This window comes from Phaenicophaeus curvirostris, chromosome 1 (assembly GCF_032191515.1).
Source record: "Phaenicophaeus curvirostris isolate KB17595 chromosome 1, BPBGC_Pcur_1.0, whole genome shotgun sequence".
In the NCBI taxonomy this organism is placed as follows: Eukaryota; Metazoa; Chordata; class Aves; order Cuculiformes; family Cuculidae; genus Phaenicophaeus; species Phaenicophaeus curvirostris.
In genome coordinates, this window is record NC_091392.1 from 132,660,214 (window position 1) to 132,686,883 (window position 26,670).

Consider the following 26,670-nt stretch of genomic DNA (forward strand, 5'->3'; position numbering starts at 1 on the left):
ACAGACTGGAGAAGCAGGCCTGTGAGAACCTCATGAGGTTCAACAATGCCAAGTACAAGGTCCTACACCTGGGTCAGGGCAATCCATGGTTTCAATACAGGGTGGAGGATGATGTGATTGAGAGCTGCCCTGCAGAGAAGGACTTGGGGGTGTTGACTGATGAGAAGGTCAACATGAGCCGCCAATGTGCGCTTACAGCCCAGAAGGCCAACCGTATTCTGGGCTGCATCAAAAGAAGCATGGCCAGCAGGGCAAGGGAGATGATTTTGCTCCTCTGTTCCACTCTTATGAGACCTCATCTGGAGTACTGAGCCCAGTTCTGGAATCCTCAACATAAGAAGGATGTGGAACTGTTGGAATGGGTCCAGAGGAGGCCTACACAGATGACCAGAGTTTTAAAACCAGATAATTGAATTGTAAAAATTTGTTAGATGATATTAAAAAGGACATTATAAAATATAAAATATTAACTATTTAAATTTTATTGAAAATAAGAATGTTTATGTTTCATTGTTGAAGAACAAGTCTCCAGTAGTAAAAAGCACTTAATCTGATCCAGTCTCCTGACCCCAGTAACAGAAAAATCGGCTTTTTTTTTATAATTACAGGATTACTATTATATTTTAGCCATTTTGGAAGAGAAAGTCATGTTGTGATGGGTAAATAACCTTAGCCAAGGCTATAGGTGGGAATCTTGCTAGCTGCCTTAAGGTAAGCATTGCAGATATTTTCTTTCTTCAGAGTCTCTTATAACAACATAACTAGCAGGGTTATTTTTTTTTTTAATTCTTCCTTCCTTCCTCACCTTTATCCAGACAGACATGGACACACTTTTCTAAGAAGTGAAAAGGAAAAAAAAACTTTAGGGTTGCATGAGGCATCAACAGCAGACTATGTTCAGACATTGTTCAGTGATTGTCCTGAAGTAGAAACTGGTGCAAAATTTAGTAGTAATATGTAAATAAGAACAAGAGATGGTTTCCAGTTTCAAATATAGTTACTTAAATATCATTCCAGCAATGATGTTCTGGTAGTTCAGAAGGGACTGGAAGAAAAAACCATCCATTCTCTAAACGCTGATTATACATGTAATGAAGTGAGTCATAGTGCCTCATAAAATATTTAAATGAGATTATATAAAAGATCAAAAGCCATAAAAGTCTGTAGAACAACTCAGAATGAGGTAGATAAATTGCTGGTGTCCTTGCAATAGCAGGAAATTATTTGGAGGAAATCTCTAATGATACTAGGTAGTAGACTCTGACCATACTAAGAAGGGTTGCTCCACAAAATGTACTCTAAATTTCCAAACCTGAACTGGGGATTTTCTGTCCAGACTTTAGATGCTTTATTGGTTTAGCTCCGAGCATGTAAGACTGTTTTGGAAAACTGTGTTTTCCAAATACTTGGGACATTTCATTCCAGTGAATGATATAATTTACAGATGTTTTATTATGCCAAAATTTGACTGTGATTTAAAGCATCATATTAAAGCTTTGGTACATGGTTGGCATTTTTAATATTTTGCAGGTTTATAGTTAGCTTTTAAATTCAAATGTGCTGAGACAAGAAGCCTAGACAGGAAACTGCTAAAATTTCACGTGTCCATGTGTCCGTGCTGTAACAGAGGTGTTACTTATTCATCTTGTTCAGGTGGTGACGCTCAACTTTCCCGAGCTAAAGATATAGCCATAGGTACAAAGTATGTCCCCAGTTCTACTTTAATGTCAGCCACTATACATCCCATATCCACCTCAGGGAGAGAACACAGACTAAATCAGTTTGTTGCTAGTTTTCTTAAACCTATCTATACTTCCCACTAAGTCCTCAGATGGTCAGGGAAGCCTTCCTGCAAATGACTGGAAAGCACCATAGAATTATAGAATGATTTGAGTTGGAAGAGATATTAAACATCACCTAGCTCCAACCTCCTCCGACCCCGCCATGGGCAGGGACACCTCCCACTAGATCAGGCTGCCCAAGGCCCCATCCAGCCTGGCCTTGAACACCTCCAGGGATGGGGCAGCCACAGCTTCCCTGGGCAACCTGTTGCAGTGCCTCACCACTCTCACAGGGAAAAAATTCCTCCTTATGTCTGGTCTAAATCTACCCCTCTCCAATTTATAGCCATTCCTCCTTGTCCCATCACTCTCATGCTTTTATAAAAAGTTCCTCCCCAGCTTTCATGTTATGCCCCATTCAGGTACTGGAAGGAGTGGTTTCGATACAGCTGGAGGAACTTCAGGAATTGTTCCAAGAAACTTAATAACCAACACAGAAAATTATTGCTTATTCACTCAACTTTGCACAATAGAGTGAAGACTGTAAACACTTGAGTGAATACAAGTTTATCTGCCTTATTAATAGGATTTTGGACATCTATGTCTAAATCTATGACGCATTACTTAGATCAAAGAAGGAAGCAGACATAGAAAGAAGATCTGCAGAACCAGGCCTTTCCCAACGATACCTTGCAATCCTAATCTTTATTATCTGTGCTGCCTATCTTCAAACTGTGTACAGATGGACATACAAAAGCTGCAGCCTCCTGCTGTTATATCTTATATATAATATATGCAGAAAAATCTTACTTTGTTACTTTGACTACATGAAGTCAGGTGAGTTCTTTATAGAGGATGTGACCAACTAAGGTTAGTGGAGTGGTATGACGGTCTCCTAGCAGCCAGGGATGACTTGTTCAGCCAAATTCATGCTACAGTTTATATAATATGCTAATCCATGATATTTAGTCACCATGAAGCGAGCAAGGCACAAACTGACAACTTAATTTCAAAAATGTTGACTTCAGAAACATTTCTCCTCTCCAGAATGGTAATATGACAGACAGCTGTATTACACATTGCAGTTCTCCTAACAGGAATCTCAGGCTGTGACACAAATGTTACTTACTTCATACTATGCATTTTGATCTTCATAAACCAGGACTCCACTCATAAGTATCTTCTGTCCTTTCAATGTCTTCCTTTCCCACTCATTTCCTATTCCCGTGACTCCCATTGCCCCATATGCTTTATTTCTGAAATACCATGTTCCCCACTTCCCAGACTTGCCTGTCTCTTAATCCTCAGTCAGATTTACCTACTTTTGGCATACTCAGTGTGTGTGTGTGTCTACATTAACAAACCATGCTGACCAGTTAACAGCAGATCTGTAGAGTGAAATAATTGATGTAGAGAACCCAATACACATATTATGCACGTTTTACTCCCATACTGTACTCCTAGACAGAGCCTGAAGACTGGATATTCGTTAGTGACTGAAGGTCATAATGAAATGTTCGTCTAGAGTTCATTGTCTGGGTAATTTTGCATGAGAAGGTGAGGCTTCACATGCTCCAGCATCAGTCAGTGATGTAAACCAAAGCCTGATGAATGGTAAGGACTGGGAGATTGCTTTAAAATGTTCTTATGACCTGAACTAAGCCTCTAATGGGAAGACATACAGCGATCATAGGGGCTTCTGCTTTGCAAAGGCGAAGATATCCTTGAATTATCATGTGCATTTGAACCACTAATACTGCTTTCCAAATGAGGCTCATCCCGAGTGATGATTTTAACAATGCAGACACAGCTAATGAGCAACCCACGCTCAAGCCACTTATAAGGCACAATGGTGTGACTATCTTTCAAGTGAGGATGTTAAGTTATACACGAGTGAGCTTAGGTATTCTAAGCACATTAAAAATGATGAAGGGCACACTTAATAGGAGGAAGATGGTTTTGAGTCAGGCTGAGAGAGGAGAACTAATGCTAAACAGTGCTATAGTGCTAATCCTTTTAACTTCCTCTCTGGGCTTTGTTGCCAGACCCCTACTGGGACCTGATTATTCAGACTTTGCTCCGTCTTCCCAGGCATCTGTTTTGAGTAGAGATGCCTCTTTCCATAGTTAACAGGCAGCCAAACAGTGAAGGCAGCTAGTGTTTCTTCAAGGTGGCAGACAGCTTTTTACTGTTAAAACATTGTAATTCAACCAAAGGTATGGAATATCTACTGACGAAGCATGTGAATGTGTTTAGGAAGCTATACTGCTCAGAAGTACAAGAGTATTGTATCTATGTTGCATTATTTCTTATCTCTGCTAACCATGGAAGGATCTCTTCTATAGAAAAGCTCGGGAGTACATAAAGGCACCGTTGTTTCTTGGAGTTAGTGAAGCTATGAAACGCATGAACTTTACCCCTTGCCTCTACAAAAGGTCTGCCAATTCTATGAATTTTAAATCCATGGGAAATTTTTGTTGCCCTTGGCTGTTGAGTTTCAATGGCTAAAACCTTTTCTGAAGTTATGCCTGAATGCTATTTTCTTTATAGCCTCTAAAATGACACCTTACGCTTTTCTTGCATTCATAATGCTGAGAAAAAGATCAACAACTGTTCTCTGTTCAGACAACGCCATATATAATCTGGTCCATTCGGCTGTTTTAATGTAGTGATTTAGTGCAAACAATTTCAAGAAATACTAAAACATGTTTAGCAGTTTGGTGTTTCAAAATCTAGGAATAAAAAGGCTGATGTTATGATCCATGAAGGTATAGCACGTACAAACTGGGGCTAGGGCATAAGAAAACTGGAACTGTTTCCTGTGTAATGAGCCATGCATGGCAAAGACTGTAAGAAATGGCTGGCAGCAAAGAGCTATCAACAGTGATGTAGTCGTTTTATATTCCATTAAGGTCGTGTTATTTACGACTTAAACAAAATTATGCTGTGGGGAAATATGGAGACTTGTGCACGACTGTAGGAAGGAAGAAAATCAAACTTCAAAGTGTTGGGCTATCATTTATAAGAATTACATCCATCAACTTCTAATTATTAGCTGAGTATTTTGGAGGCAAAAAGGGGGAGTCTTGGATTCAGGAAAGGAATGGTGACATACTGAACACTGGAAAAGTCAAGGCACGTGTGGGCAGATGAAAACAGTACATTTTTGGCTATGTGACTGCAACTTCATTTTAGCTTACTCAAGATGATGGGCAGAAAGAAAACCCTGTGTTTTCAAGAGTCACTAGTAACATATTAATTGGGTCTAATTTTTAAAGAGTACTGAGACTTACTCCTCAAAAAAACTGGACACAAAAAAATACATATTCTCAAATGTCCTCATGAAAATGTAAGACGCAGCAGTAAGAAAGGGGGGAAAAAATTAAATATGCCTTCATTTTTCCAATCTGTATTATAAACCGATATTATAATTGAAAACATTCCAAGATACGTTCAAGGTGATGCATCAAAAAACCAAATATCCCTATATGAGAGCTCAGATAGGTCTCTGCATGCATATTTTCTTTTATAATGAAGACTCTGACCTGTGTCATACAGCTGAGTGATCAGTGGCCACGCTGGAAGGATGGGATATAATCCAGAGGGACTTGGACAGACTGGAGAAGCAGGCCTGTGCCAGCCTCATGAGGTTCAGCAAGGCCAAGTGCAAGGTCTTACACCTGGGTCTGGGCAATCTCTGGTTTCAATATAGGGTGGGAGATGATGTGATTGAGAGCTGCCCTGCGAAGAAGGACTTGGGGGTGTTGACGGATGTGAAGGTCGACATGAGCTGGCAGTGTGTGCTTGCAGCCCAGAAGGCAACCGTATCCTGGACTGCGTCAAAAGAATCGTGGCCAGCAGGGCAAGGGAGATGATTCTGCCCCTCTGTTCCTCTATTGTGAGACACCACCTGGAGTATTGTGTCCAGTTCTGGAATCCTCAACATAAGAAGGATGTGGAACTGTTGGAACAGGTCCAGAGGAGGCCTACACAGATGATCAGGGGGCTGGAAAACCATATGAGGACAAGCTGAGAGAGTTGGGCTTGTTCAGCCTGGAGAACAGAAGGCTCCGAGATCTTATAGTGACCTTCCAGTACCTGAAGGGGCTACAAGAAATCTGGGGAAGGACTGTTTACAAGGGCTTGTAGTGATAGGACTAGGGACAATGGGTATAAACTGGAGAGGGGCAGATTTAGACTAGCCATAAGGAAGAATTTCTTCCCCGTGAGAGTGGTGAGGCACTGGCACAGATTGCCAGCTAAGTTGTGGCTGCCCCATCCCTGGAGGTGTTCAAGGCCAGGTTGGATGGGGCCTTGGGCAGCCTGATCTAGTGGGAGGTGTCCCTGCCTATGGGGGGGTGTGTGTGAAGCTACATGTTCTTTAAGGTCCCTTCTGACCCAACCTATTCTATAATTCTATGAATTTACCAACCACTTTCCCATTAGGAATCCAACCTTACTGTTAGTTTAACTATCACATATGCTCCTCACTTTAAATAAGTCAGGTAAAACCCACCAATAAGCCTTGTGTCCAGATTTCTCTCTGTAGCGATGCTTCCAGATTGACAGATACAGAAGTTATTTTCAAAGAGGCAAGTGAAACAACAGTGTTGTCAAACAACTAGTTGGTACAGTGTGTATGAATTCTCCCCTTGTGCCTCCATCCAGGTTTCTGTTGCAGCCACAGTGACATCTTTCCTTAGCCAAGGAAACAACAGCTCAGAAAACACTGTGGTCATTGATTCTGCAGTTTCCCCAAGCAGCCTCATCCTGCTCCAGATTTGAGAGACTTAATGTGAATTTGATCTCTGGACATTTAGGTTTTGACTTTGTGTGTGGCTGTGATTACTTCCACCTTTAAGTGAGGCTAACGCTCACTCATGTCACTCACTGTGCGTCTTTCGCAGACTCAGCTTTAATGCGGAAAAGGAGTTGAGCTCTTGTGGCAGGGCAGAAACCTGAATGAATCAAAGTCCAGGAAGCACATTGAAAGATTTCTCAATGTAATTTATGTCAAATGTTTTTTCAGTCATTTTTCTAAATCCTGTTTCTGACTTGCGTACATGTGAGAGTAGTAGTAAGGAACCTCCTTGTGTGCAGTGGCTGTGGTAGAAAGAGGTGAGTATCAGGTCTGTTCTGCCTGACAGCACTCTGCTAACCAATTCACAAACCAGATGTCATGGAAAAGTCAGCCTGTTCCAGGTGCTGTGTACCATCACCTAATTCTGCATTCCAAGCACCTGAGAAAGGCAGATGGGAAGTGGAAGGGAGTCTTGGTAATATTGACCATAAAAAGACACCCTCCCCCCCACATTTAAAGTATATATTTGTAATATGTATTTTCCAATATAAACAAGTATCGGCTTCTCTAATATCTAAGGTGAAAGCAAGGCTGTGGCCCTGATTCTTTAATACACTTTTGAAATGTTTAGTCCTAAGAACAAGCAGTGCTCAGTGTTCTTGGGGTATTAGAGATCTTTTCCAAATAAGCAATCCATCGTGAGAACTGGTATATTTCTTTTGGTACACTAGGATGATATTTATCTTAAAGACTAGACAGAACAAATCTTCTTTTTAAGCCCTTGTGGCCCTTTGAGAACTGGTCTGACTCAAAGTAAAAGAAAAGATTTATCAGAGAATCTCAAATGGATGGTGATATATTATGCTTTGAATGGTTTATATTCTCCTCTCTCTCATATATTATTTAAAAAAAATGTTTTGCTTTGCGTCTGAAATATAATGGTAGGATATCTGTGTTCGCAGTGAAGATATGTGACATAGGGCTTTTTGTTTGACTGTTTTGGGGGAGGGGATGTTACACAAATGCTGCTGAAAAATTAACATTACTCACTGACTGAGGGCTCAGATTTCACTGTACGGGCCATTAGTAGTGGCATACACATCAATAATAATGTTCATAATATTGATAGAATTTTTTCCCTGTTACTTGAGTATAAAACTTGAATAATATAATTTACTTTATTGGCTTCTAGAAGTGAAAATTATTCTAATTATTGTGGTCAGTCACTTGGATTTGAAATTTTTCACCATATACTTGAGTCATTTTAAGGATCTCTCTTTTAGCAAGTGTTTCTGGTTTTTTTGTTGCTTTTTCACTGTATGCATGTAGTATATTGAGATTTCCACAGAAATGAAAGAGGCAATACCTAAAGAAAGGCTGATAATACCTTGTAGTTGTTTACACGGTTTATAATATAAACCATTTTGACCACATCTTGATTGCATACGAAGGGTCCAGCCCACGTTCCACCTACAGACAATTACGAAGCCTGCTTTGACTTGAATGAAGCACTTAAGGAGACAAGGATCATGTCTCACAGAATCATGTTTTAGTACTTCAGTTTCTGGGAAATGCTAATTCTTATAGCTTCATAATCCCAGGCACAAATATAATGTGATGCCAGAGATGATTATTTATTTTAGTAGTACCACTTCATTATTTCAAAATAATTTGCAATAAAATAAGCGGTAATGGGAGCAGAGTTTCTCTGCTAAGGGCACTCGGTGCTATGTGTATGTGGTAAAATACCAGCACTAATACACAGCAAAATGAAGTGTTAACCTTCTTTCTTCGAAACAGTTTGCTCCTGTGGGATTTAATGTAAATGATACTGGATGGTTAGTCTACAATCTTCTATTCATCTTTGAAAAGCCTAGGTTGTAATCTGATTTAGGTGACAATTGAAAGAGCTCACTGGTCTCAGTTTAGTTCCTTGTTTATGAAACCACTTTTACCCACTTAACACAGTGCTGAATATGTCAGTAATAGACCCATTTTGAGGCATACTGGCACAATTGCATTGAAATAGGCAGGGGGCATAAACTTGACTTTAAAAAAAAATCCTTTCTTTTAGACAGCACATTTACTGAAATTTTGCAAAGTCGAACCCATCCCCACAGGATGGGATGCCTCTATTCTCATAGGTGATACTGTTATTCAGGTTTTGGTACTTCTGGAAAAGAAACTCTCAGTAGGAGGGACTGTTTATGGTAAAAGTGATTTGAACTGGTTTATTAAAGGTATCAGTATAACAGAATCTGGACAGATGATATATTGTGAGGTAACCATCAAGGCAAAAACTATGCTGATTCTGATCTTCATCTTCAGTCATATGTTTACATCTGACCCATCCTGAAGTTGTAATAGACATGAGAGGGTTGGTGAAAACTCTCCAATAATAATTACTTGAAATCAGTTTATATTGGAATAAATTGTGTCCTAAATTAATAAAGACAAAGGAAAAAGGAGTTTTTTATTAAAGGGATGATTCTCATCTGTGCTATTAAATTCTGAAAAGAAAACTCTGTTGTAGTTTTTGAAAAACACTGTGCCAGTCATTTCCATTTCTGTAACCAAGTATGAATGAAAAGCTGTGCATCACAACCATCATTAAAGGCTTTTGCGAGATACAGAGTAGATATAGGAGAAAGAGGTTTAGAGTTTAGCACTTCAGGGGAGTAGTGTGTGTTAAAGCTACTGCTTGAATGGACCATAGCTTAATCCCTGTGCTGCCAGTCAAGATAGTGATTAAAAATCACCCATCCAGGGAATTGCTTTTGGATGTTGATGTGCCATATTGTGTAGATGGAGTTAAGGGGGTGGAGAAGAGGAGGTTTTAGGTATGTATGGCTGATGTTTGAGCAGCTGAATTTCAAAGAGAGGGAGGGGAAGAAAGGGAAAAACTTGGTTGGCTCCAAGATAAAACGAGTGAGAACAAAGCTTCTTCAGTAAACTCAGCCAGTCACACAATCGTAATTTCAGAGTTCCTCACAAGAGAGCTAACCCTCTATTGCTGCTCTAAAGCATTGTGAAATCAAAAATCAGTACTGGGAGGAGAGAGGGGGAGGTAGCTTATAAATGAGGCTAAATTTATGCTGAAATAACAACCTTAGCAGTGATAGCAAGACTCCTGGTGAACGACTTGGTGGACTTTTTAATCTGTCTTCTCAGATGCAGTGTGTCTGTTGTTTTTAAAGTAGGTTCTTTATGTCAAAGGAGCTTAGCATTGGTGACAGAATAACATACTCTTTAATGTTAATATGGAGGAAAAAATACTTTCCCCAATTTCCCCTGCTGATAATTCTGATAATCTAGATAGTACCTCTATATTGCTTGCTTGTTTATTTTGTAGGTTTTTTTCTATGTAATTACTACTAAGTCACTTTGGAAAATCAATATGGAGAAGGTGCTTTTTTTATTCTGATTACAATAAATGAAGATTTACTGAGGAGAGCATTAAATCTTTCAGCACTAAGCATTTAAGTAAGTGATGGCTGTGCTGCTGTCTTTTGAATTCACACATGGCTGCTAAAATATTTCATCTCTCAGGCTTTCTTGCACATCTCGTCCATGCTACTGGGAGGGAAATGTGTTGGTTTCTGATCTTTTCCAGAGAATATCTCATTGAGTAGCTGGTACACTCAGCTCCTTGAACAGTGAGGGTGGCATATTGCTGATGTTTTTAGTCCAATAGCTTTACTTCAGGTTAGCTGAAATACTTGGAGTCCTCAAGTACCATCCATTTTTAACAGAACAAAGCAGCATGCCAAAATTACATTCCTTTGTCCTTTAGATTCATTTCATTTGAAAGAAGTGAGAAAAATTACTATATGGTCAAACAGAAGGCATAAGTTGGCTCACTCTCTCTCCTCCCCTCCGAGAAATTGACTGCACAACAGCTGCAGGGTATTCTGCACATTTAGGAGTGCAAAACTTGGTGTTTTACACAAGGTCTGTCTCAGAGTAACACTTAAGAATCTGATCTTCCCCCTGCTTTAGGAACCCTGTTGTTTCACTGCTAAATCATAGGCACCTCCAGATGAGCTGGAAGCTCTGATGATCTTTGCCGCCACCACCTCATCTTTTGTATCTTGTTTATATCTTTTGGACAGAGGACCTGCCATGCTTCTTACCAGGGATTTCAACTAGCCTTTATTTTCTAGAGGTGTCCATAGTGTAGGGAAGGAAAGCACTCCAGAATATCATAAAAGCAGTATTGTAACAAATATGGTGTCCATGTGTGGCCCTTTCATGTATGCAATGTTTCTGAGTGAGTTGAAAGACAAACAGAAAAATAGAAGCTACTTCTATGAAGGTTTTCTTAAGGCTTGGTTCTTATCAGCTGGAAATAAGAACTGCCATTGACTTTAATCAATATTTTAGATAATTACAGAAAACAGACTTAATTTCTTGCCCTAGCTTGTGTATTTTTAAGTCACTAAGATGGAATCTCCTCTCACCACTGCACCTGGAAGTCTTCCAAGTGCATTTACAAGGTTAGTGGAAAGGGGAAATGTGCAATGGAACAAGCTCTGCTCATTTCTGCTTGGCTTAGGTAGGCTTGGCCTTTGTGAAAGCCTTGAAGATACACCGGGTCATCCATTGGTGATGACAATCCAGGAGTGATACAGGATACAGCTATCTATTCACTAAAATTATATGCTTCTCTTTCTTCCACAGAGGACTGGTTTAGCTGTCTGAAGGCCAGGAACCCTGACCTGGCTGTACTGGCTTTCTCTGAGTTAACAGTGGAAGAGATATTTGCCAGCAAAGGGACACTCATGCTATCTGTTTTGGGCATCTATCTCCAGAGGAAGATTTATCCCACTCTGGGGTGTCTGTTTCACTCTATTTTCTGGACAGAACCTAGGCAGCTGGCTAAAATTAAAATTTTGGTCTTAATACTGTCTAGAGGAACTTATCTATCAGTCCTCTGATACAGAAAACCTAACTTAAGCAATGTTAATCCACTCTGCCCCCTTAACCCATTTGCCCTTTCTCAGACCTGTTTCTTGACAACATAATGAGCCCCATGCTATCCAGCTTATATTCTCTGTGGCATTAGAGACAGCTGAAGTTATATTTTCCTACCTGAGGATGGGAAAGGAAGCTGCAAGAAATCTAACCATGGGATGAACAGATCAAAGCACAGGCTTATATCCCAGGTGTAACTCCGTGGCAGATGGTGTTTCTGCCACTATTATGGGTGTGCATGTCTATGCCGATAAGGAAGTTGGAAGAAGTAGAAAACACTGCAAAACAGTGCAGTCTCACATCAGTCTCACAGGGTATACAAACTGTATTTATTCTAACTTCCAGTAGCAACAAAAATGTTCTTTCTGCCATACTGTAGCTACTTCTTTTCTCCAGCACCTAGGGTAATAGAATCCCTCTTCATCATTTCTTGTAGCTGGAATGGTGATGATGAATGTTTGTGTTCTGCTAGGAGAATTTTAGTTGGGACACATGTAAGCTGAAGACAATATTAGGTTGATCCAGCAGAAAACAGAGGTGGTGAGAAGATATGACATTTGCATGATTACATCTACTGGTAAGAGCCTTTGATTTTAAGACTGGTGCAGCAAGTCTCCACTGGAGGCAAGTTAACTGCCAGCTAGATTGACTTCCTAGAAAATAAGTTCCTGTAAGCTAACTGCTGTTTAACAAATGCCCTGTATCCATCATTAATTACTTGAGAAGATTCTTTGTTGTGGGAAAAATTGGAATAATTCTCTTTGTTATAAAAAAATCATCGTGATCTCGAATTTACCATAGATTCACAAAGTTAGTGTGCAGAATAATCAAAAAGTGGGTTGTTTGTCCTATCTTGTCTGTCTTTTCTTTTTTTCTTTCCCCAAAGTCATTATTGGATGTCAGATGTTGCTGAATCTCTTTGGTTGCTTTGTGAAATATGGGTGGACATGAACTACCACCTGGAGCAGCTACCTGGAGCAGCCGCTGCGCTGCTATGCCTGACTAGTACACAAAGACACGTTTATTCTCTTTGGCAATAATTAGATGAGAAAGTGGGAAAGAAAAAGGGAGGAAAAGAGAACTTATTGCATTCCTGAGCTGATAATACATACAGGAATGACAAGTAGAGAGGAAAATTGCAAAGCATAGCAGCTGTGTCTACTGCCAAGTGAAAACTGAGCTAAGTCAACAAACATAGCTAAAGAATAACCCAATCTAGCCCATTATTTGCAGCCCAGTATATTTTTTTTCAAGGGACTTCTGGTTTATCTATTTGATCTAGAGACCTAAGTCAAATAAAGTAGTGATAGTTGTGGCAAAAAATGTTACCTAGGATGGAAAACTGAATTTGCAATTAATATTAAAATGCCACGCATCTTCACTATGTGAAGCTCTGCTAGTCATTGCATCTGCTTTTTTTTGTGAAATCATTACTCAGCAGGTCCAAAAGTTTAAATTAACAGTGGATCTCATTGCCATGGGATGTTATGAAGGCCCAAAGTATAAAACAGTTCTCTTGAGTTAAAAACTGTTGGGAAACGGGCACACAGATGGTTGCCAGCAGTGGAGTGGATATTCCTGGGAGAGATTCAGTCAGTAACTAGTTGGTTCCTCAGTTTTCTCTTAGCTTATGCATCTTCTATGGGACATAGCCTGTCCATGGCAATGATAAAGAGGGAGATTTGGTTAATTCATAGTTGAAAAATATGTTTATATTAAAAAAACTGTGGTTCAAATAGATTCAAATTAATAGATGCAATATGTATTTTTCTCAGCTGGTTAACCAGTGTTCTATGTGGTGTGTTAGTATCACTCTTGTATGATTTTTAGCTTTTGAAACATGTTGAGTGTGTGATTGCTTCTTCATCAACAGAAACTTGAAGTTTAACACCCTTGCGAGTTAGAGGACTTTCTCGTTCCTTTCACACTGGAAAATTTCATTCTCTAAACCTGGAAGTTTCATAACAATTCCTCCTTCAGGGTATTATTACTGTTTAAATAACTAGCTGATTTTTTTTTCTCTCTTGAGTCACTGGAGTCTTTGTTCTTAGGTCTGCCTGCTAGTATATGTTATTATTTAAGCTTTTTTTGTTTTCTCTTTCTAGAGAATAAATGCACATTTCCCATTATTTTTGAGCTAGGAGGTATGCTTTTAGCTGTAATTTATGTTGCAGTTTATGAAAGGTTACAGTAGCAGGAGATTCTTTTGGAGAAAAGCAGAAGTAAACAGTATCATATTTATTTCCCTGTCTCTTGGCTGGCATTACTTTTTGGGGAAAATTCCTTTACCTAGACTGCAGTGATAGCAATATCGAGAGCTGCAGGGGCTCTGGAGAGCCTACCACTCCACTTCTTTCTGGCTGATTGAATACTCACGAGTCCTTCATCTGTAATTTGGCAGTGAGGTGTGTTCTTTCTGTCTAGATGCAGGTGCACCACCATGACAAAGACACTGACAAGACAATAAAGGGTAAAGAGGGCAAGAGGAAAGTTTCCAGATAATTAGGGACTTAATAATATATAGAAAAAAATGGTTGCTCTGTTACCTAAGATTGGTGCTCATTTAATTTCTTGCAAATCGTGAGTATTTAAAGAGGGAGAGTGATGGGATTAATTAGAGCTATTTGTTCAACAAGTTCTCCTAGCTATAATGGCCTCATTAATTAAAACTTGTACTTTGTAAGAAAGCTCTTTGCAATCCATATTGGTTTATGAATTCTCTGTTTTTTTCTTTTTGACTGGGGGAAAAATCAGATGAACAGGTCAGTAGTGCATAAAAGAAATAATATGTAATGAGTTATAGTGATTTATATTTCTTTGGGGAATCAGAAAAACACAAGTCAACACATAAATCAAGCATAATCAGCAAGACCGGCCTTTGTGGAGATGTTTTCTTTAGCAGTCTCTGGAGATCTGTGTTTAAATTCATCTTATGTGAAGTTACATGAGCCAGTCTTTGAACTAACTGTAGACTAAGTATATAATTTTTATGTTTTAAACAATTTACTTTCCATTGAAAACACTGAATATCCATAATCTTCATCTTTTACACACTTGAATTTGTAAATAGTTACATCTCTTCACTTGATAAACTCTTAGGGAAATAACATAAGGGTACATACGTTTTCATACAAATCAAAGGTCTCAATCTTGATCTTTTGCAAATGTAAAATGGACTTAAGTCCCTCAGCAGCCCTATGCTATTAAGTAAGGATTTGTGTTCCCTGATGCTTTGCTTTGTTAAACATGAGTTAATGCATTTTATTAAAAGGCACAGCTTTCTTTTACCAATACGTTTTAAGGCTATTCATTTCAATTTGCTAATGGTCCTCATTCATTTTAAAATATACCGATATAGTGTATATAGAAATATCCCTGGAAGACAATAGATATACCCTCAGGGCTAAAGATCATTCATTAGCATACACTTGCTTTGGCTCTAATCCTTGAGTATTTGTCTACATACTTCAATTTATTTAGCATTCCTAGGAAATTCATTTATCTGATACTGTCTCTTAGCATCTGCAGAGCAATTGCCACTACTGTTTGCAGTAAGAAGACACTCATTTTAAGGAAAGCTGTTGAATTATAGCTTTAGTTGGAAACGGAGTTTGGAACTGAAGTTGCAGCTGCAATTTGTATGTGTACCTGCACGTGTTATTAATATGCAAATAACAGATTCCAGTGTGCAGTCTTAAGTTTGTAATTAAAGTAATAGTTTGGTAAAAGCATATAGTTTAGAGTGCAGTATGTATTTTCCAAATATTGTATAGTTGCTTGGGGATAAATGAATTTCCATAAGAAAAATCATAGCCTGTAGGAAGTATGTATGACAAAGAAATTTGACAGGATTTACCTGTGAACATATGGTGTCTGAGTCAATCAAAGATAACATATTATGTTATAATATCAAGTTTAATTAGGGTGCTTCATATGTACAAGCCTTAGTCACTTTTCTGCAGTTTTTCAGGAATGTTGTTACATGTATTTTCTTAAGGAAACCTTGACCTAATTCTCTGTTCTCTATGTGACTCAAGACTCGCATCTTTTCCAGCAAGGATATTTGCTTAAAAGCAGACAATAAAGACAACTGGACACTTACTAAGACACATGGGCATGGAAATACTAATTGTTACTTACTGAGCACAGAGCATGAAGTTGCAGAGCTCTTTGGGGATGCACATCTTTCATTTTTTAACTCTGGCACATCACTGTTGCCTTCAGCAGAACTAACAGGTGGATATGAGGCTAAAATATATTTTTAATTACTAGAAGTATAGAATTGTAATACTACTCATGAATTCTACGTAATCATCCTGTGAATGGTGATTTTTCCATGCCTAATGATATATATTTTAATTGGTTCTATATTACAACTCCTTGTGGCCACTGTATATAAACATGAGCTGATTCAGGCAGTGTTTCTCAATTTTTTTACTGTGATGTTTGCATCCCAGTTTTCTAAGTCAGAAGAGCCTGTAGAGTAAAGCATAGTCAGGCATCTCTTTGTAGAGCATCTCCACCAAAGAGATTAATCTGCCTGTTATGCTGTAAATATATTTTTAAAAATTATGAAACACTGGGGGATTTACATATAGCCAGCAGCCCTAAAGTCAAGACTGATCTTTAAACCTCCCAAAGTTCTGAAGCTTTGTAGATTTGAGATCTCATTGTTCTCTGCACTGTTTAGGATCAATTGCTTTTCCTAATACCGTAGCAGAGAATGTGCATTCAGACTTCTTTAGAAACGTCAGGCTTCATGTTTGGTAAGTTTCAGATAAAGTTTGTTTTGGCATCATGCTGCTACAAAGCAGCTTAGAACAAAGCAAAAGCAAACAATTTTCTTATCTTTTCAGTACAAAACCTCTTCTGCGTGATGAGTTTGAACAGGTAAATAATCCTTTATTGTGGGAGAAGACAGAAATAGGAATAAGTTCCTGTGGATTTAGCTGGGTTACTTTCTCTTTTCCCCCCTGTTTTTAAGCATAAACTTGCACACTGATATTCTTAAAGTCGTATTTTAATAATACAGTCCAATTGATGTTTTCACAGTCCTACCCTTCTCATTCCCTCAATGTCCTTCAAGGGGACAGATTAGAATTTGGTGCTGTATCATTAATCTAACAATTGAGAACACAGTAATTAATCTTTTCTTTCTCTATCCAAACCCCAGAATGTAGCGCTGAGCAAATTGCTTAACTGAGCACAGGGAATTGTTAAAAGCAAGTCCTGTGTAGCAGTGACATGGGGTGGGAATAGCTTTTTTTGTTCCCTTTCCCTGCCTCACCTACTTCCGAAGTGACAAGTAGCTGCTGTATGTTGTAAATGAGGGGATTATTTTGTCTGTCGCTTACTCTGAAATTTAGAAAGACACTATTTTGTCTGAATAAAGAAAATCCAATATCTGATGATGCAACTCATAATGTATTTGATTCATATCAGATGGACAGAACATGTTGCTCCTCCAGCAAGGCACAAAGAGTTATGGGATCTCATGCTGTGGATGAAATTATAGTTCTTCCTTTGTCTGGAGAGCATTAATGGTGGGCCATTTATAGCATGGCTTGTTGGGCCAGATTCAAATTATATTTACATGCCATTGTAAAATGCAGGTGAACCATTAGAAAAGAAAATGGCATACCTGCCTGCAGTCACCCATTGTTGTCTTAAGATTTATATCAGTGAGACAACAGAGAGGTTTCATAGCTCAAAGAGCAATTAACATTAAACAACCATTAGAAGGAGAATTGATACTCAGCATTCATATGAAATAGTTTCATATTAAGAAGCTACTCATGTTGTATCACGATTTATTCTTGCTGATGTGACATTTGCTAGTTTTCCCCAGAAGGTGGACTGAATTTTACTTCCTTTTATGCCCTTGATGTGGAAAGAGAATCACATAGTGCACGCACTGACGAAAAGGCAGAAACATTGATACTTTCTTCACTTCTTTCACTCGTGTCAGGCAGAGGACATGACTGATCGGTAAAGTACTGAAGATATTTGCCCAGAGCAGGAGAGCTCTAAATCTCTGATGTGCTGTTCAGAAAAGTGGTGTGGCTGCTTTAACTTTGGCCTTGTTCAAAAGAAGAGAGTTGCAAATGTCTTCTGGATCAGCCCTTCTGTGCTGACTGACAATATGGCAAGAGGAGGAAGAATGAAGAGATACTATTTTTAACCAATCCACTGTTGTTATTTTTCTTCATCAGGAAATCCTGTGATTAGCTGTACAGAATAAGTAATTTATGTGACTGTGCTTGCCTGTGAGAAAATTACAAACCATAGATGTATTAGCATATTTGTTCTAATTGTTAATATTACAGCTCCATTATGATCTCATTATACTATGCTATGTCATCTGCTTTCCATAGACAGTGGACTGATTGGAGTATCAGTTCCCTGGTGCCTGGCAGCAGCACCTATCAATCTAAAAATATATGTTCCCTATCCATCAAAATAAGATAGAATAACCTTCCACATGTGAAGAGCTTTAAAAAAAATATATATTTCTGTTCTGCACGTGGAATGAGTGGCATAGAGAATTCTTATTTGTGGGTGGGTGGTAAAGCACTACAAATGAGGTTTTGGAAACTGTATATTAGGATTTTCCAAACCAAGAAGTAAAGGTCTTGCTTTCTAGCTTTCTTAAAGAATACCTAGACCAATTTTCAACTGTTTTTACCACAATATTTATGCTTGACTCATTAGCAAGACAACTGAACACAACAAAAAGTTGTATTGGATGCTTGCAGGTCAGTAAATTCCAGTAGTGACACTGGAATACAGTTTTGTGCATCATCTGAGCTGCTCCCCCCAGTCAGTCCTGGAATTATATTTTTCTAGGACTTTGAATGTTTTGTGGAAAAAGGATTTCTTGTAACCTAATTGGGCACCTGCTTCTTTCTATCCTATTGTTGATCTGTTCCAGCTCCTAAGTCACTGTATTTCTTGGTTGCAAGAAGCACTGTAATCAGAATAATACTGGGTTACTGTACAGCATAGCTATGAGGTGTGCAGAATACAAATCATGCTATTTGGCACACTGAACAAACTCTTCCCATGCAGAGCTGACCCTGAATTCTGCAGAAACAGAAGACTGCACAGCAAATAGATAAATCCTAGAGATTCTATTATGAGAAATATATGACTTAGAATTTGCACATGATGAAATAAGTTTTACAGTGGTTCAATAGATGGATATTTGTTAAGTATCTGAGTCTTAAGCTATGTTAGGTAAGTTAATTTATCTAAATTTATCTACTAATATATTATCTGAGAGTCTAAGTGAATTCTTTCACAACTTGATTAAGCCAGGGACGTTGCCAGTTGAAATCTAGTGAATCTTTTGGACATATCTTAAGAAATTAGCTCACTGCAACCATGTACTCCTTGAGCAATCAATTTTTAGTTTGTAACTTGCAAAGAAACTTATGAGCTGTAGTTCAGCATGTAATCTACTGATTCTGTGGTGAGGGTGATTACTTTCATCAGAACGGGGCCATTGATGGCTGATACATTTTTTGTTTCCTTAGTAGGATTCACCAAAGTTCTTGGTGGGTACGGTAAGGGTGCAAATACACGGCTGTGCTGGCTTTGAGCTCATCTTGTTAAACTGTGATAATTTGATCATATTCAGTCATGTATCTCAGTCCTTCTGCTGCATGAGAATCTAACTCCATATCAAAGGACTTCTCTAGGGTGGCTTTAATGAATTTCAATAGATACTGCAGAGGAGGAAGGCTAGAAGTCATCTATTTTATACTTGACACATCAGGTCAAAAGGTGGAAGAAGGGAGATTAGTATGGTAGAGGATATGGATATTTGTCAGATACATTCTTGATCTTAAGCTAAGGGTTTTGAATGATAACTGAAACAAACTATCGTAGCCAGTGGCACAAGTAGAAATTTTTGAGGCTATCAGTTTCATTCCTTAATTATTTATTTGCATACATATGTGTGTGCATACACACGTATGTGCAGTCAAAAGTGCACTGAAGCCTTCACAGTCATAGTATCATACAGACATGCTCAGATAAGTTTTGCCAGCTTCTTCCAGTACTGTCTGTTAAAACATATGCAATGTTACCCTCAAACTGAAGAACCACACCTGCAGAAATAAAGGCGGATGTATCAGTGGAATTAAGATTGTAGGAATTGTTTTGCTTAATTTTGTGATTAAGGAGAAGACTTCAATATAGAGACTTATTGCAACTGTGTTTCGGACTGTGGCTGGTTGTCTGCAAGCAAAGAACATGAAAAATTCGGGCTAGCTGTAATGTGGAACAGTAGGGCAGCAATGCTACTAATAGTAGTCTTTGGACTGGTTGATTCGGAGAACATCTGCATGACACTAAGGTTGCATGGCCGGAGGGACAGTGCAAATAAGCCGTGTGATGCTGTTTAGGGAAAGATCAAGGAGAGAATATGAGCTGAGGGATCAAAAATCCTTCTGGCTAGGACTTGTGCTATGACCCCTGCTGGGTTGCTTATAAGTTGACTTGACTATAGATTATTCATGGACTTCTAATATTGTGGAAAAAAGTTCCAATAATTGTAATGCCTCTGCACAGCTGTCTTGCCTTCTGCATGCTTGTTTTGCCAGTTACAAGCTGTCATTCCACACACATGCTAACAGACGTTGCCAGCAGAAACCTTTAAAAGCTTATGAAAAATGTACATTTGTGAGGGCTCCAGTCCTTTGTTTCAAGGAAATGAAACAATTGGGGAACTAAATACTCACAGCAATTGTTTATTGTTTGAATGAAAATAAAGTGCAGACTCTTCCATGGAAGAAAGACCAAAGCGTGGATTTGCAACCTTATGCTCAGCTGTCTGAGGTATGTTTTGTTTCACTTTGTTGGGTTACCATTGTGTGAAAGAGGGCATTGCAACAGGAAAAACATAGAACACAAGGAAGCAATTCTTTCCTGCTGTTTCCACTTTGCATGAATTTTTAACACCTTTCTGGAGACCAAATGTCTGGTGTGACTTCAATCAGAATTTCTCCTGGGCACTTCTACTACTTCTAGTACTTCTAGTTTTCTATTGCAGTTTGCTGCTTATACACCAGTTTAGCTAACAAAAATAAAATAAAATAATAAAGCAAATGCTATCATCTTGTGTTTCACCTGCTGAATTTCAGAAAGTGGGGTCTCCATGGTGTTTGTAGAGGGAAAAGTCTTTCCCTCAGGCACTATGTGCTTTCAGACTGTCCCCACTTTTGGCAAACTCCTGCTGGACTTTGTGTTCTTCATTTTTTGAGTAATATTTGGAAAGGCAGTAAAAAAAAAAAATGTACTGCTTGTTTAACATGAGTCTGTTTTGCAGAATTCTGCCTTTCTGGAGAATGGCAATTTCTGAAACGTTAATTTTGCATGTGACAGGTTTGGCCAGCCCAGGTCAGTCTCCTGTTACAGGCCTGGGTGCTGCCAGCCGATGTCATTCAGCACTGGGTTTATTGTCCCCAAGGCTGAGCTTGCCCTCACCCAGGCTGCAAGGCAGCATCGTCACACTGCTGGGATGTTCTGCGAGAGGACCCGTTTCTCCTGACCTTCTCACCCTGCTGAGGCTGGCCCTTGGAAGGGAGAAGGAGGTATTTTGCTATGTGTGTGTCCGAAGGGCTGGCTTTGGGAGCACAGATCCTGGCAGAGGCGATTAGGTGGAGCAGGTTTTCCTGCAATTGTAGGGGAGATTTTCCTGTTGTGTTTCGGCCGTGACTGTCTCGCTGTTGCAGATGCAGTCAGTGCTGCCACAGGATTACTGGGACAGTGGTGGCTGCTACTGCCTGTCCCAGCTGGGCTGCTGGTTCTTTCTGAGAGGTTCCGCGCGATCCTTGTCTCTGCAAAAATGTTTCAGCCAGAAGATATAGGGCGGGATCCAGTGGTGGGTATTGCGGCTAGGTGGCTTCTCGGGAGCTGGAACCGATGCATATGTGTAGGCTTGCGATTGGAAGTAATTTAGGAAGTATTTTATAATGCTTTTAGCAGTCATAGGGGAGGAATCGAGGTTTGTTCTGGTGTTGTGATGAATTATCTTTTCAGTACTGAAAACTCAGGGAAAAGAGGGAACTTCTCTAAAAAAGCATTATTCATCTTGTGTTTTCCAATAAGGGCTTATTGTTGCCTTGTTAGTTGCAGTAAAACTGGTAAGAGAGATAAAGGGGACATTTTAACAACATCTGGAACATTATAATTCTGTTTTTAAAACAACAGTCGAAGGCTAAAATACAAATTTACATGCGAAGACTGAAAAAAATGTGATCATTCTGTAAAGCCTGCTCTACTCCCTGTGTCAAGTCTTTCAAATCCCTTTATTCGTCTGCAACTGATGAGATTACATAACCTAAAGTGATGATGTATTTAAATATGATGGCTGAAAGATGATGTTTTTTCAAAGGACATACTTTTTGGCACTGGTATGCTCAGAGTGATGGTCTGATCACTAGAGTTATTATATTTTATATGCAAGTTTTGTATCTAAAGAAGTCCACAGTTACAGAATTTCTAATGTGATTTTCCCAGTACAATATTTCAAGCCACGCACTAGTCTAAGAACAAGATAAGCTGACATTCAGTCAAGTTTTAAAGTAGATATTTAACAAGCTCCTGGGGGGGAAAAAAAAAACCCAAACCTTGAGTCCATAGGTTGTGCAGATACATGCCAGTAGTTCTTTTACAGTAACAGTGACCTGCTTGCTAGCTGACAGGAAATGTAAAATTTATTTTAGTTTTTTGAGATAAACTTTGTGATTTCGTATGTTGAAGAGGAACATCTGAAAGGGATGTAATTAAGCAATGTTTTATCTTTCCTTGCTATATTAAAAGCTACTAAACAATTTTGTGAGTGACATTGAGAACTTGGTGGCTTGAGAGCTCTGAGTTATTGATATTTATTCAGCAGCAATTTCTCAGTTTAGTTGGTTTTTTCCTACTCTCTTTTGGGATGTTCTGAAGACTATCTCCAGGAAAATTAATTTGAGGGTGTCAAGTAAAATAGTAAATACTCCAATCAAAGTACTAAGTAGTCCATCCTACCTATAGCCAATGTATCCTCTTCATGTGCACGTTGCGCGTGCGTACGTGTGTGTGTGTTTGGCAGAAAACTGAGCCATAGCTAGGTAGTGAAAAAGCATTTTCCAAGCAGTTCACAAGGTTATTTAGCAAGGCCTTTCACAAGATCCAGATATACTTGAGAACAGGAGAAGAGCTGTACAAACCAAACACCACCCACCTCTGAAGGCTGCAGGGAACTGGGACTCTAAACAACAAAGACGCTGCATAGTGAGAGCTTCAAAAAGACACCATCTTCACTTTACAGAGTGAGCTTCTGGCTGTTATACAGTTTTCTGTTTGTTGTTGAGTGAGGCATAGGTAAATTTGATATTTTTTTCTTGTCTTTTCTCTAGTTGGATTAGAAACTGATGTTACCTGGTCTCCTATCTTACTTCAGCTCCCAGAGAAACTCTCTGGTTGTCAATAGAGTTTAAAAAGATTGATACTATTTACCACTTCAGTTTCTAAGCTGCAAATTACATCGTTATTCAATGCAGCCCTTTACTACTCTTAATTTCTTAGCTTGAAGCAATGAAGTTTTTTCCACAGTGTAGTTACTAAAAACCTGCATGGCAAGATTATGTGGCTGTGGTTAATGATTGGATTCGTCTCAGGTCTTTAAAAAGTCTTTAAAGGGTAACATTTTTCTTAAAGTATGTAAATGAATAGAAGAAAACATTTGAGATCACCAGGTTTCTGTTTAGTAACATTTTCTGGAGACCTGTGGGCGTGCCTCTGGCAAGCAATGAAACATTACTGATTCTCTGCAAAAAGCACCAGCTCACATGACTCGGAAAGCCTTCAAGAGAGGTTAAGTGGAAACTTGCCACCTTCTTAGGACTGAGCTTTATTAGCATGGAATAAAGACTAAGATGTTGCATCTCATTGTGAGTGAGGGGAGGTACCTCACTGAACAGGCTGGATTGGGATGCCAAAACCTTCGGTGTCTTAGGGGTAGAACAACTGGCTCTTGTTAATGTCTACATTGAACTCTTGATTTCTTTCTCTCCTCAGCTGATTTTGCCAGTTTTGTTTTGTCTGTGGTGTCGGTGTCAGAATTTTTACTCATTCACTAGCCATTTTGGGTTATTTGAGTTAATATTGCTGTTTGGGAATATAGGAAGGCTAACTACTGTTCTGTCAAAAAGCTGTGGGTAAAATACAGAAGTTGGAGTTAGTTTTGTTATGCCAAGCAGGCTGATCTTAAGACTTAGTGCAGACTCCCCTGTGTCTGGCTCTCAGGAACTCTCCGCATGCCCTTCATGTACAACAGGGATCAAAACCATCTGAATCCAGAAAAATCTCCACTCGGTAGTATCAGCTGGAAACAGATTACTTTGAGATCATTCTCCTGCAACTGAGTTCAGTTTTCTGTGTATCCTCTTAGATCTGTAATTCAGAGGATGATAGAAATGAGGCACATCGGAAGAGAATTATTGGAAGCAATGTTGACTAAACGAGTTATTGTTGATCTCATAAGAATAACAAAAAGTAGATGTAGATTCTCCATTTTATTTCTTTGAAGCTCAGGAACACTGAAAATTGCTACCTGTTAGATAAGGTAGGCTTAATTTCTTGTGTTCTTAAGTACCTTTTATACCTGGAATGAAATAAGCACATCTAGAAAGCACAGATCGTTAATCCTGAAGTTAATCCAAAATTGCTTAAATAGGATGCTTTTAGAGATGCTTATTTCTTTCTATTGACCACCAAGTGGACCCTACAGAGACCAGTGCAGATGAATGCTACCCTCTGTGTTTGGGAACTACTGTGCTGCAAGAGAGATGAACTGCTAGTTCTGCTACTGGTTTGCTATAAGATATTTGCAGATTTCTGTACTGGTCTACAGAGCTAAGTAATGCTCCTAAAATCATTCTGCTGATGGAGAACAGGACCCCAAGGTGGGGTGGCAGAAGTATGTTCATGGTGGGCCCCAGCGACACCAGTAGGATGGGAACGACTTGGAGCAGGCCTCAGGGTCTGGCAAGATTCCTTGTGAGAGTTCTGTTCCCCAAACCGAGGATCAACCCTGCCAGTTCTTGTTTTGTTCTTCCTAGGCCCAGGAAGCCTGAGCTGGGTGTTTCCTGCACGAGTGACAGAGGTTTCTGTCAGAGGTCTAAACCAGATTGCCTTCAGAGCACAGACATAATTTGTTCCTTATCCTCCACCTCCCGCAATTCACAGCTAATTTCCCCTTTAATTTACTCGATTATGGTCTTGATTTTTAAATACACCATTGATCTTAAGGAGTTTGGTGTACTGAGAGTACAGCAGACATAAATCGGGAGCTCCTCAATGTTGGACAGTCGCTTTTTTTGCAGTCACCAGAATCTCTTTGTAGTCTTTGCAAATGTGCAGAGTATAACTCTGAGAACAGGTGTCTGTTCTTTTAAAAAATCAAAAACCTTTTATAGACTTGTTTAATAATCATGGATGAGGAGAAGAGAGCAGGACAACAAAAGGCTAATGTTGTGTGCCTTGTAATGCTGTTGGGATGGCTTTATAAACACAAGCAGCTTTAGTTAGTCTAAAGTGTATCTTGCAGGTAGTTTAAATTCAGAGTCGTGTTTGGCAAGTGGAGTCAGACCTTCTTACCCTCTGGTGGTTCCCAGGACATTTCTTCCTGCTGTTTTAAAAGCTGTCTGTGATAAGAAAGCAGACCTTGGGTTTTTGCCCTGAGAACTTACAATTTCGTTATCTAGGTAGAAGGGATGATTATGAATTTAAGTAGTATTTATCTTTACTTAGGGAAAGAATTCATAAGAGAGCTTGGTGAGAAGAGGATTCACTCGCTTCTTTAAACCACCCTAAGACGTTCCCAGAAAACTGGCAGTAGCTTAAGGGTGCCAGTGTTTCCAAGCTGTACTAAATTACATATCCATGTGTGCACACATATGACTAGAAGGAATCTGGAGAACTAGTTCTGGCTATTTGTGTTGCCGTGTCATCTATGCTAAAGATCAGGGAGTACTATGTCACCTAAGGCATTACACAAGTGAAGTTCCCAGCTGGGGAAATATGAGAGATTTCTAGCTCTCCTGTGTGACTGAAGGCCTATGGAAACTGATGGGATTTGCTATTTAGGTACAATTATTTTGCCTTCTTTTTTTTTGCAGAGTAGCATCCATCATCAACCTATCCCTTTGGCAAGTTTTTGGAGTTGCCCCGGTTGTTGTTGCCAGTATCCAGACCAAGATATGAACCCAGTTCCTCAGTATTTGTTGTTGTTTAGTTATGGTATACCCCAGAATAAATACCAGTTTCTCAAATGAACAGTGTAAATTTAATCAAATTAAAGACATTTTTGGAACCAACATTTACGATAAATTTGGTAGGTTGTCATTGCTAATGCCAGTAGACAGATGCTGATTCATATGTGCTAAAGACTAAACAATCCTTTACTTTCATTCCCCTGAAGCATTTTCAGGAAATACTAAATCTTGTATCTAAAGAATGTAAAGCTACATGAGTTGCAGGAATGTAAAAAATAAATGTCAAAACCTATTCCAAATGTATACTAGTATACATTTATGCACATGTGTAATACTGTATCTAAATCTCTAAATAATATTAAATCAGCTATTTAGTGACTGCTTTGTACAGGACCTTATCACTCTCTACAGCTTCCTGTAATAAGGTTGTAGTGAGGTGGGTGTTGGTCTCTGCTCCCAAGTAACAGGGGAGAGGATGAAAGGAAATGGCCTGAAGTTGCACCAGAGGAGGTTCAGATCAGGCATCAGGAAAAATGATTATCAGACACTGGAACAGGCTGCTCAGTGAAATGGTTGAGCCAACATCCCAGGAGGTATTTAAAAAATGTGTAGATATGCAATCTAGGGACATAGTTTGGCGGTGGACTTAGTGTTAGCTTTATGGTTGTATTCAATGATCATAAGAGTCTTCTCCAACCTAAGTGATTCTGTGATCTTTTTTTTTTTTTGCCTGTTAGCTTTTGAGGCTCAGTTATTGTTTTATCTTCCATGAGAAAGAATATGTGATGTTGTACCAAAGACCTTAATTCTGAGAGATGTTCTTGTCTCATGGAATAACACACAGGAC

At 39.1% G+C, this 26,670-nt stretch overlaps 1 protein-coding gene across 4 annotated transcripts in view; it reads left to right on the forward strand.

Annotated features, from left to right (window-relative positions):
• The window catches only part of MID1 (midline 1), a 180,976-nt gene that overhangs the window by 48,892 nt on the left and 105,414 nt on the right, over positions 1 to 26,670 (forward strand). The window contains exon 1 of one of the 4 annotated variants that reach the window (XM_069875154.1): positions 20,906 to 21,442. The exons of the other annotated variants lie outside the window; for them this stretch is intronic. The gene's annotated coding sequence lies outside the window, so the exon portion shown is untranslated. Of the gene's footprint in view, positions 1 to 20,905; positions 21,443 to 26,670 lie in introns of those variants that run through there. 4 annotated transcript variants of the gene reach the window in all.